General features: G+C 36.4%; 1 long non-coding RNA gene across 1 annotated transcript in view; it reads right to left on the bottom strand.

Moving 5' to 3' along the window:
• LOC149175993 (uncharacterized) overlaps positions 1-441 on the bottom strand; it is a 52,592-nt gene extending 52,151 nt beyond the window's left edge. Inside the window, exons 1-2 of the long non-coding RNA XR_016258589.1 lie at positions 223-441; positions 34-119 (exon numbers count right to left, since the gene is read on the bottom strand). This is a non-coding gene — a long non-coding RNA (uncharacterized LOC149175993). The remainder of the gene's footprint in view (positions 1-33; positions 120-222) is intronic.
• Between the last annotated feature and the right edge of the window lie 11,391 nt (positions 442-11,832).

Genomic DNA, 11,832 nt, shown 5'->3' with positions numbered 1-11,832 from the left:
AAAATAGAGAAAAATTAAAATTAAAACACATACCTGTGTAATGAAATACGTTGAAATCGAAAAAATAGTAAAACCCTTCTGCACAATAGTAAACCCTTTTAATTTGTGACAGGTTCAGTCTGAAATCGAAATAAGAAATAATAAGCATTAACTTCTTCCAGGGTCAGCGCCATATTTTAACGATTTTTTTCTGAACAGACATCTATAGGGTGAGCAGTTTACCAAAACAAAAACGACAGAATGACGTCTTCGTATCAACGAGACGAGGTGGTATCAACGAGGCGAGTGTCAATCCGCCCTTAGACGAGTCTGTTTTGTCACCTGAACGAATAATCCAGACACACGGCAAAAGGATAAACAGAAACTAAAAGTTAACCGTCCAACACGAAATAAGGCATTTCACACTACGCTAATCATTTTAGTGATATTTTGATGAACACATATTCCTAAGCAATATTTTATGCCCAATTAGCAAAAGACATTTTAATGGGTTAACCCATTTTCTATGGCGTCTGTGTTAGCGGGTTGCTAAAAGAGTAGTCTACACATTCTTCGTCCTTTCCCTGCACGCCATTGATGAGAGAGAGACTGCACAACATTTGTGAGAGGAAAAGGAAGAAATCTCAAATAAATCAGAACAAACCTGAATTCGTGAGTCTTCTCCCGTCATCTAATTCTTCTTATGTCGAAATTGCTTTCGATAAGCTAAAACACTACCGAGTTTTTAGGGCTCTCCATGAAGTTGCGATAACATCATAAAACAGCACTTAGGGCTCTATGAATAATCATTATCGACCACACGACAACCATTCTGTACATATTTATCACTTAAGAATCATCCGAATAGTATACATAAAAAAAAATAAACGTCCTCCTCACGGGAATCCAAAATCATGGAACATATTGCAACAAAATACTGCCAACAAACCGCAGGGATTATCTAAACAGAGGATGAAAGAGATGAACAAAATGTGTGTCTAGTTGATTCGCTCAGTTGGAAATCGAAATGGCAAATAAAAGTCTTAATCGCTTCCAAAGTCATCGAAATCGTGAATTGTTTACATATTCGGAGTTAATTATTTACCAAATCAAGAATGACCGAATGACGATTTGGTATCAACTAGGCGAATTTCGTGCCGCCTTCAGCCGGGTCGGTACTCGGTATTATATTTTGCTCTGTCGAACCTATGCAACAAAATAAATGCAGACACACGGCAAAAAGATTGACAGAAAATAGAAGTTAACCGTCGAACACGAAATCAGGGATCTCATAACTAGGTTAATCATTTATACTCTTTTGGTTCACTTTCCGCTTCTAAAATCATATTAATGAAATTTCGCTGAACAGATTCGTATGCAATATTTTACGCCCAGTCACCAAAAAACAATTTAAATGGGTTTATTGTGTTAGTGTTAACGGCGTACCTGGCGTACCTAAAGGAGAGTTAATGAATGAAGCGGACGATCTTTTTCTGCCATTGCACGTACCCACGCGAAAGAGAAAACCACACGTGCCGGACACCAAAATCATAATTCTTCGTCCCATCCTGCAGTTTGAGTGCAGGCAGTTGATTGAGACACAGACTGCACAACATTGATGAGGCAGTTGATTGAGACAGAGACTGCACAACATTGATGAGAGAGAAAGGAAAAAATCTGAGTTCCTGACCCTCCTCCCGTCATCTAGTTCCTTTACGTCGAAATCCCTTTAACTTCTTTCAATTCATCAACGATAAAACGGCAGCTCTTAGGGCTTATGCACAAATCCACGCAGCAACTATTCTGTACGCATTTATCATAGTAAAAACCATCGGAATGATTATACATAAAAAAAAAATAAACGCATACCTGGTCCTCCATTCCAATGGATAACTTCACCGAAATCCAAAATCGTAGGACATCCGGCAACAAAACACTACCAACAAACCGCCGGAGTTAGTTTGTTAACTAGACCGAGAACGAAAAAGATGGACAAATGTTTGCAACCAGTTGATTCAATTCAATGCTAAAAATGAGGAACAGGACTATATGAATGGCATACAATAATAAGAGGACTTGTCATATTCTCCATCATCTTCAAACCATGAACCATTTATGACACCACCTCTGACATAAACATATATAGAAACAAACCAGTGTTCAAGTGCCATCATCTTCTTCAACGGCAAGCCCTCATATGTTACTGTTGCACATCAAAATTTATTTGAAATTAGGTCAAAACTGTCCCTACCTAATGGCTTAGACCTCTAAACATGGCCACAAGGCAGCTTCCCATTAAATACATAACTTCCCGGAAATTCACAAAAATCGAAGATAACAGGTTTCATAGACGTCCATCTATCTTTTGCTCTACATTCTGCAACTAAATAAAATTCTGAGGAAAAAAAAAAGCCAACCATTACCATCCAAACAAATAGAAAAACCAAGAAAATCCAAACAAATGGAAAAACCAAGAAAGAAAACGGACTGTAAAATACGACATGCATGGCCATGCAATGAAAAAAAATACACTGACAAGAAGCAAGCCAAGCGAAGGCAAATATGTGCAAGAAAGAAGCCGAACCCATGTAATTCAGATCAGAGAAGAAGGTAAATACGAAAATGAAAACATGTTCTGCCTATGAAAATGCTTTATATAGCTTTTCCCTCCCTTTTCAATCGGTCATAAGCGCCTTGAACTTGGTAGCTTTTTCACAGGGGAGCTGGCATGCGATGACCTATATTTCATAGAAATTAATCTAATCAAATGACACGTGGTGTTATGTGTTATTTACATTCGTGGACACATATGAGAGAATGTTATTAATTTAATTTGGTTATCAAAAGTTTAGATATATTAAGTTTTTATATAATTTTTTTTAATGTAAAATTTGAAGATTTTCCTGGGGTCTTGGTAAATCTAGAGTTAACATAAATCTATGCGATTGGTAAATCTAGAATTAAGATAAATCTATACTAGTTTTAAGAAACACATCAAATGGAATATTTGTTATCTTTACCATCCAATTTCAAATTCTTGCTAATTATACGATAAAGATAATTTATTTCCTTAGAAAATGTATATATTGAATTAACTTTATTATTAATATTTTTTTAAATGTTACATATCAATTCATATTAAACTTAAAGAGATTACATATCTCTTTCATATGTTGAATTATAAGGAGCCTAGAATAAGAACTTTCTCACTCTTTCTCTATATATTGAATGTTAAAAATATTTTATTCAACATACATATTGAAATATTTGATTTATGTTCCACATTAAACTATTTTTTAGTCATTAATATTTTTTAAATATTACATATCAATTCCATATTTAAAATGAAAAAATTATACATCTCTCACAACGAAAATTGAAAATATAAGATTTTTTTTTTAATTTAAATTACTTTGTTTTTCTTTTCTGCTGTAAAAATATTTATTTAATATGAACATGAAATATTTTATGATTAACAAAAAAAAATATATTTTTGTTTTAAATATTACATATTACTTAAGCATAAAAATCATTACATATCATGTAATATCAATAATATTATGTGTGTATAACATATGTAAATTTCATATTAACTAATTAAAAAAAATTACATATTAAATAAATTATTTTTGTTTAACTTTAAGTTACATTGTGGAAATTTAAATAATTTATTAATAGTTGACATTGATTTTTTTTTATTATTACTATTTTTAATTTGTTTATGTAAAAAATAATCTTCCTATTATTCTTTTAACTTTTATTCATAAATTAAATCTTAAAATTATTAATAAGTTTGTTTATTTATATTTTTTTAACAATTTGTAAATGTTTTTTTGAATAATCGTTAGATTTGGAAAGATGAGACAACCGGCCAACGCAAATAGGGGAGTAAGATTTTGAGCGAGCATGTAACTATAAATAACTCATTTGTAAATCTGAAAAGAGCCATAGTTTAGTCCCCGCCAAATAACTTTTAATACAAAAATATTTTCCTATCATCACTATTTATCAAAATATATGTATTAATTTTTTTTATATTAAATTTCGCTGTATAAAAACCTTGATAATGGAATATTTTAATATATTTTAACTTAAAAAATAAGAAATAAAATTATTAATTATTATACCACTTAAAATAAAGTTACAAAATTAAATATGTAATATTAAATAAAAGTTGTATTCTTTTTCTCGAATATATTTTAATTTGTATTTTTTTGCAATTCAATGATAGTTATAGAAAGGCAGTAATAGTAATTTAATGAGTGTACAAATTTATAAGATTTTTTTGATGGTTAAAAACCAAATTTATCATTTTAAATTTAAAACAAAGAAATAACGGTAAATATAATAATAGTAATTTAAGGAATTAAAAAATTATAAATTTTTAATGATTATTTAAAAATATAATCATGATTGAAAATAATTTAACAAATTGATTTCCTTAGTTGCATGCAGAACCATAAATGTATAACAAAAGATAATAGGAAAGTGTGCTCAAGGTGTAAAAAGCCCTTGTGACTATGTAACCGGAAGTACTGCACAAGGCGGAATAATAACTCAAATTTTTTATGCAAAATTTTTTGACAAATTTCATTTTAATTTTTAGGTTGTTTATTGCCCTCTGCTAACAGGAACCTTAGTTTTGAACAGTTCAAACTTCATCACCCAGTAGAGTAAAAGCTGCAAAATAGATGAAATCAAACTAAATCAATAACTTAGTTGCATGTCTTTGCTCGAGATTTTGAAGCTATTAAAGATACTTTTACTTTTAAAGCAAGTTCAAAGTTAAAGTTAATTCAATTAGGTCCCTCCAATTTACTCAACATTTTGCAAAAGTTATGCTTTAAACAAAGTTTAACAAGTTTTAGCGCGAACCCTCCTTGAGTTTGATCTTAACGGCCTGTCCAAATAGCCTCAGCGTGCTCTATACCCTAAGAAATGCCGTAATTAATTTGTGGAAATCTCTGAACGTTAATTGCAATTTTGGTTTTGATTTGGGAAATCTGCTATAACTATTTATGGAATCTGCATTGTGAATCTTACTTATCACAGTGCCAATGTCTCATGGTTCTTTCCAAATTATCATCTTTCAAAAGATTATTTAAAGAACCTTCACCCACATTCTTGCTATAGCTCAGGAAATCTACCTTAATTGCTTATAAAATTTGAACCTTCACCCACATTCTTGCTATAGCTCAGGAAATCTACCTTAATTGCTTATAAAATTTGTATCATCATAATTTTAATTGTAAATTTGAACCTTCACCCACATTCTTGCTATAGCTCAGGAAATCTACCTTAATTGCTTATAAAATTTGTATCATCATAATTTTAATTGTATAAATGGGGAGGACGAGATCCCCTAGGACCCATTAATCAATATACATTATGTACAATCACATCACAATCAATTTTCAAATAATACATCATATGCTGCCTCAGCAGCGCTACAAATGGGGCTCGAATGCGGACCGGGTGCGAGAAAACCGTCAACCCCAGCCGCGTGACCATGCACTCATGTGCATCATCATAATTTTAATTGTATATAGTAGTAACTTAGAAAGTGGTATCAAGGTATGAAGCTAGGTGACAGTCCTGGTTTATACGAAAAATCATCTAACAACAACCGTAAAGTTAAATTGCCAATCAAACAGGAATCAAGTTTAAATAATCAATAAATCATATATGTAACCGAATAAATTCAATTGAAAATAATTTTGACTCAAAATTACAGGACTCTGTATCCGCTCTGCGGCTAATGTACCACTGCAGCGTTATCATACTCCTGTGACAAAATTGTGTAGTGCGCATACAACAACAGGAGCAGTAAGCTGCTCCTGCAGGATTGGTAGACAAAGATATAAAAAACTTCTCTAAGTACATGATCACTGCCAGCAATGCTCTGAGATGAATTTTCATACAAGTCGCAAGCTTCATCAATCAAGTCGGATGCCACAGCAGAATCTTGGAAGAGGGGCCGGAAGATTGTGGATGTTCAGATTGTGCTGCAGGGACCACAGACTCTGAGTATTGGAGTTCACTTCCGAAGCCGGACAGAGTTGCGCCCTACTCGACTCGTCTTCGGGAAATAGAGTTAAACATTTATCGTGTGGGTTTGGTAACGCTCAAGTGTGCAAATCCCTAATAATGTTTACAACTGCAGCAATCGGCAAGTGCCACGTACCAGCCGCTTTCAGTTAATGCACCACTACCTTAGATTCAACCTCAAATCCCGAGATTAAGGCTGATGCATCCCCCCAAGGCCGTTACACACATGTATTTCCACCGGTGATTTTTCAGAGTTACAGAGTTTATTTGGGATTGTTTAAGTTTTTTAATTATAATGAAAAAATGTAATAATTTTTTAAGAATAATAATGGTCAGGGATTAAAATTTTGAGTTGAAAATTCTTCATAATTTATGTCGTTTGGGGTGTTTTTAGGATATCGAATTTATGATTATACATAGCTTTTATAATAATCTCTAAATCTCGTAGCACCACTAGTTTTGAATTTTTTTCTTGAACAAGCCAAGCGTGAGGTACTTGGCTTGATTTTGGATGAATATACTATCTATATGAAAATTTGAAATGTTTAAATTTATTTAGATTATTAAAAAAACCATCAATAGAGATTGTGTTGATTATCAACTAACCTTTCTTGATCAATAAAATTGAATTGTAATATATAATGTTTACATTGTAAAATAAAAATCATTTTTTTTAAATATATTAATTTTATTTATTTAACATTTTATTTTCAGCACGAAAAAACTCAATATTTGTATTATAATGCATGATGATTACATAAACAGCTGCTCCATACAGATAAACATGCAACAGCCCGTAGATGATAATGGATAGATAATGTCGCCATCCCCACACAGAATCAGACAATGTGGTTCCAGAGTAATCAGATACATAGGGGATTCTGTGTGGAACTCAATTGAAAATGAGCTCAAAAAAAGATTCAAATAACACTGTAATTCCAATGCATGATCCCTACAGCGGCTTCATTCAAAACAGCCAGTAGATAGCAAAATGGGGAAAAGACATCGTGTCTCCACGCAGAGAGCAGTCAAAGCCAGTTCCATAACATAAAATATCTCAGATCGAAGCAGGGGGAAGGCTAAGAGGATCCTGAAGAAAAACTCAAAAAAAGATTCAAAAAAACTGCAGAGGAAAGGTTGTATAAAAGAAGAAATACCTATACTGTTGAAACTGTCAGGCATGCATAATATGTACTGGAAATTAACCAAAATTTCTCCCATTTTTCACCATATGCTTTGAATCTTGAAGTCCTGGATCTGGTAGGTGTTGCTGTCCACTATTATCTGCATTCTCCCTGAACCCTGGGGCAAATTCAGACCCAATTTTGATAAGGCATCAGCCTTCTTGTTTTTTTGCCTGTCTATATGTGATATATGATAGTCCTTCCCGCTTCTCCATAGAGCTGCAATCCTATCCAGCCATCCGGCAAGGTGAATGTTTTTTACTTGTTGCTTTGACATAACATGTTCCGTTATTACCTTGGAGTCTCTGAATATTTGCAGTTTTGGGATTTCAAGGAATTTGCAGATTGAGAGAAGACCCGCTAATGCCATAGCTTCAGCTCTATTGTTTGTTCCGGGGCCTGCATTCCAGCATATTTCAATGGCTTGTGCGTTTTCTATACTGATGACAACACCACATGCACAAATCCCCTGTTGGGCAGCACCATCGAAATATGCACATGGAGATGACGAAACAGATGATGAACAGGATGTGCTCCATACCTCATTTCTGTCAGTGGAAAACTCATAATTCCTTCCTTGATTGTAGCTGGTCTTCCCATGAATCTCGAGGGCATAGTACAGGGTAATAATAGAATCCGTAACATAAGAGCTGGTATCCCCCTTTGAGCTAAAAATTTTGTCATTCCTCCATTTCCAGATGCCCCATAATGCCAATAAAGGAATGGCTCTCCATTCTTTCTTCATGGAGCCCCAAATTTTAATAGCTTCAGAGATGGATGGATAATTGCCGAAAGGGAAACCAAAATGTTCAACAAGACTCTGCCAGATTGGCCGCACCTGTTTGCATCCGAGGAATAAATGAAAATTATCTTCACAGCCCTCTCTGCACAGCGGACATATGGCTGGCCCGTGCCAGTTGCGCTTTTGCAAGTTCTCCCATGTAGTATTCTTGTTGTAATATACCAGCCAAACAAAAATGATAATCTTGGTGGGGCATCCCGATTTCCACAGAGATGGAGGAAAAATTTCACCAGGAATCTCTGCCCCAGCATATAGGAACTGTAAATAAATATATTTTACCCGCACCTGTTGAGAGCCATCCATACCACCCCAAATAATCTGGTCTTTGTCTGCCGAGCGGAAAATCCCGTGGCCATGCAGTGCTGATAAAACCCCTTCCCACTGCACCTTCATGTCTCCACTGAGTTGCAATTCATCCGCGGATTTCCAGATGGGTATGGCCCCATCCCATTGCCGGATGACGCTGGCCCAATAGAAATTTCCCCTGTTATAGAGTGCTCTCAATAAACGAGGGGAGACATGTATTTTCCCTGCCGCACCCGCAAACGCATCTCTGCCAATCAAGATCTGAGAACCCGTTTGGAACTTCCAGATGATGTTCTTTCTAAATTGTGGTTCCAACTTCTTGAAACCTCTCCAAATAGTCGATCCAGTAGGGGTTCCAATGTGGTCCATCCTTATCCAGAAAGACATGTCCCTGTTATACATATATTTGGCGCGAATTGCTGAGCTCCACAATGAATCACCCATGACTGCCCTGTACATTGATTTGCATAAAATGGCTTTCCTGAAATTTGCCAAATCTAAAATGCCCCATCCTCCCAGATTTTTAGGCCGGGTAATTGCCGATAGTTTGGTTAAATGAAATTTGTAATGATCTTTGCCACAACCCCAGATGAAACTGGCAATCATCCTGTTCAAGGTTTTGATAATAGTAGCAGGGATAAAAAACAAATGTGCCCAATAAACTATCGATTGAACAAGGACAGCCTGTATCAAGGTCATCCTACCGCCTTTAGACAGGCACAAATTTTCCCAAACTGCTATTTTCTTGTATATTCTGTCAATCATCCAAGACCAATCTGCCACCCTGTAACTTGATGTTTTCAGTTTGAAACCCAGGTACTTGATCCCGTTCCGAAGAGGATTGACTTGAATGTTAAAGAGCTGGGAGAGATAGCGGATCAAGTCCCCACTCGTGTCTTCAACATAGAAGGAAGATTTCCCTTCATTCACATATATGCCTGTTGCACTTTGAAATCTTTGCAGAATGCCGTGGAGGCAGATCCATGTTGACCTGCATAACATCGCGGTTAAGAGAATATCATCTACAAAGAAACTGTGAGATGAAAAAATACCTCTGCAAATGGGAAGTGGACGGCACAAATATTGTTGGGTCGCCTTTCTGATGTGGAGGCTGAGTGAGTCCATCACTAAAATGAAAAGGAGCGGGGCCAAGGAACATCCTTGCCTGAGTCCCCTTGGTATCGTGTCAATTACGTACAGCCTGCAATATAATAGCTAGTGTCTCCCACTTTGTGTCATGTAAATTTGGCCTAATTCGTGAAGTGGCCTTGTTTAATTTTGGTGTCATAATGTGGCAGTGTTGTATTTTATAAGCCTATGATTACTTTGTCCACAACTTACAAGTCAAATAAATGATAAATCAAAAATGACATTCTCAATATGGTAGAGGAATCAAGACTAAACGACTTCATCAACAAAAGTGTCTCCTCCACTTACATTGCATTGATTCCTAAGAAGAAACTCTCCTCATCATTTTCCGATTATCGTCTTATCTCTCTGTGCAATGTTTTGTATAAGATAATTTCTAAAATCATTGCATTACGCATGAGGAATGTTTTATCCACCCATTTGTCCAGAGAACAGCTCGGGTTTCTAAAGGAAAGGAACATCTTGGACGCGGTGGCTCTCACCCAAGAATGTTTACACTCCATTCACACTAGAAAGCTGGAGGCTGCTCTACTTAAAATTGACCTAAAAAAGGCTTACGACAGTGTGCACTGGGGCTTCATCTGGTGCCTTCTTGCAAAAATTGGACTTGATAATAGGTGCTCCAGATGGATTATGGTGTGTGTGACGGACGTCAATTATGCAATTCTTATAAACGACACTCCCGCTCCATTTTTTAAGGCGGCAAGGGGGCTCTGTCAAGGTTGCTCTTTGTCTCCCCTGATCTTTATTCTCGTTATGGACTCACTGAGTCTCCATATCAAACGGGCGATTCTCTTAAAAAATTACAGGCCCCTTCCTGGTGGGCTCCAGTATTGTAGCAATAATGCTACAACTCCTGGGGCTTCCTATCTCTAATTTTATCAACCCAGTAGTTCGTACAAACTTGGAAGCGACGGTGTTGTATGCACAAGTATTAGCTCTTGTCGCAGCTGTCACTTGGTCAGCTGGCACAAGTCCGCTAGGGCTCAAGCCAACTTCTATATGCTCTCAGAAGAAGCTTTCTAAATGATGGACGAAGGCTATCTCAAAGGAAATTAATCTACTTTGCAAAAATGAACTGAAAGCCAACCAAAACATGGAAACCCTAGTAAACCCTAATCTGACTAGCTTAATCTCTATGATGCAATGGTGGGAGTGCAAATGTCTAAGAATGATGTCGTTACCTCTAGTGATATGAAATGCATGAACTTAAACTACTTCCATTGAAAAGAACATTGTTTTTGTATTTTTGCTTAAGTGGTTGGAGTGATTATGATTTTGTTTCTTATTAGGGTTTGGCTGTGCAGAGGTGGTGCGAAGGGAGAGAAAGCTTGGGAAAGGTCAGGAGGGCTAGGAGAGGTTCCAGGGGATCCCTAACATCATTCCACAGGAGTCCACAACGTTCGGAGGCTCGGAAACCGAGTTTGCAGGCTTCTACAGGATGTCTGCAGGGGATCCTACAGGAAACTCGGGATTTCTACAGGAAGTCTGTTAACTTCTACAGGATGTGCTACAGTGGGAGTTTTGGGTGATGGAGGAGTGGAGGAACTGGATGGATGGATGGGTAAGATGAAAGAGGAGCTTGAGATGGCTCAGGGACAGAGATATGAGATGGAGAAAGAGTGGGTAAAGTTGGTTGGTGGATAGAAGGGTGGAAGCAATGAAAGGTCAAGAAGATGGAGCTATGTGAACAGTAGAAGGGTTGGAAGGCTAACGAGCTGAACAGAGGATGAGTAGGTGGCTTTAGGCATGGTTGAGAAGAAGAAGAACACCATCAAGTGATGCTTTGCAGTGTAAAAGAAACAAATCCTCTATGTCTTGCACAAAACTAAGAATTCCATCAACCTATTCTAACTATGTTATTAAATCAACGAACAGCAATGTAAATTGTGGAGAAAAACCGTGCATGGTGTTGGAATGAAGAAGTAGTGCTCAAGATCAGAATGCATGGATGGTTTTATAACTGAAATGATTGTGTTGCAGCTTGCATGAACGTATAAGACTGCGTTTTTTGGTGGTTGGTACAGCCCACACCCCCGATCTCTAAACAGAGATGGCAGCGAGTGCACTATCAACCTTTTTTGGAGCTCTAATGAATGTTGATCCTCCTACTCTAAGCTAAGCAACTAAAAGCACTTTAACCATAAACTAATCCTATTCAATCACATTAAAGAAATTAAATCAGCAGACTGTGTGTTTTCAAATGCATGTCAAAGCAAAGAACTAAAGTGCTGAAAGGAAAAAACAAGTAACAATACAAGGAAGAGGAGGTCTATTGCTCTCAGGTTGGGCCCTAACCTGAGAGCTATAGCTCCCTTAGAAACTCAAAATTGAATCCAAAGCTGCCTGCCTTTATTGAATAAT

The sequence above is a fragment of the Pinus tabuliformis genome, chromosome 4_1 (assembly GCF_031772625.1).
Source record: "Pinus tabuliformis cultivar Carrire ecotype Pingquan chromosome 4_1, CPIR1, whole genome shotgun sequence".
NCBI lineage: Eukaryota > Viridiplantae > Streptophyta > Pinopsida > Pinales > Pinaceae > Pinus > Pinus tabuliformis.
Note: the sequence above shows the minus strand (reverse complement) of the source record. Positions and strands in the feature narration are given on the sequence as shown.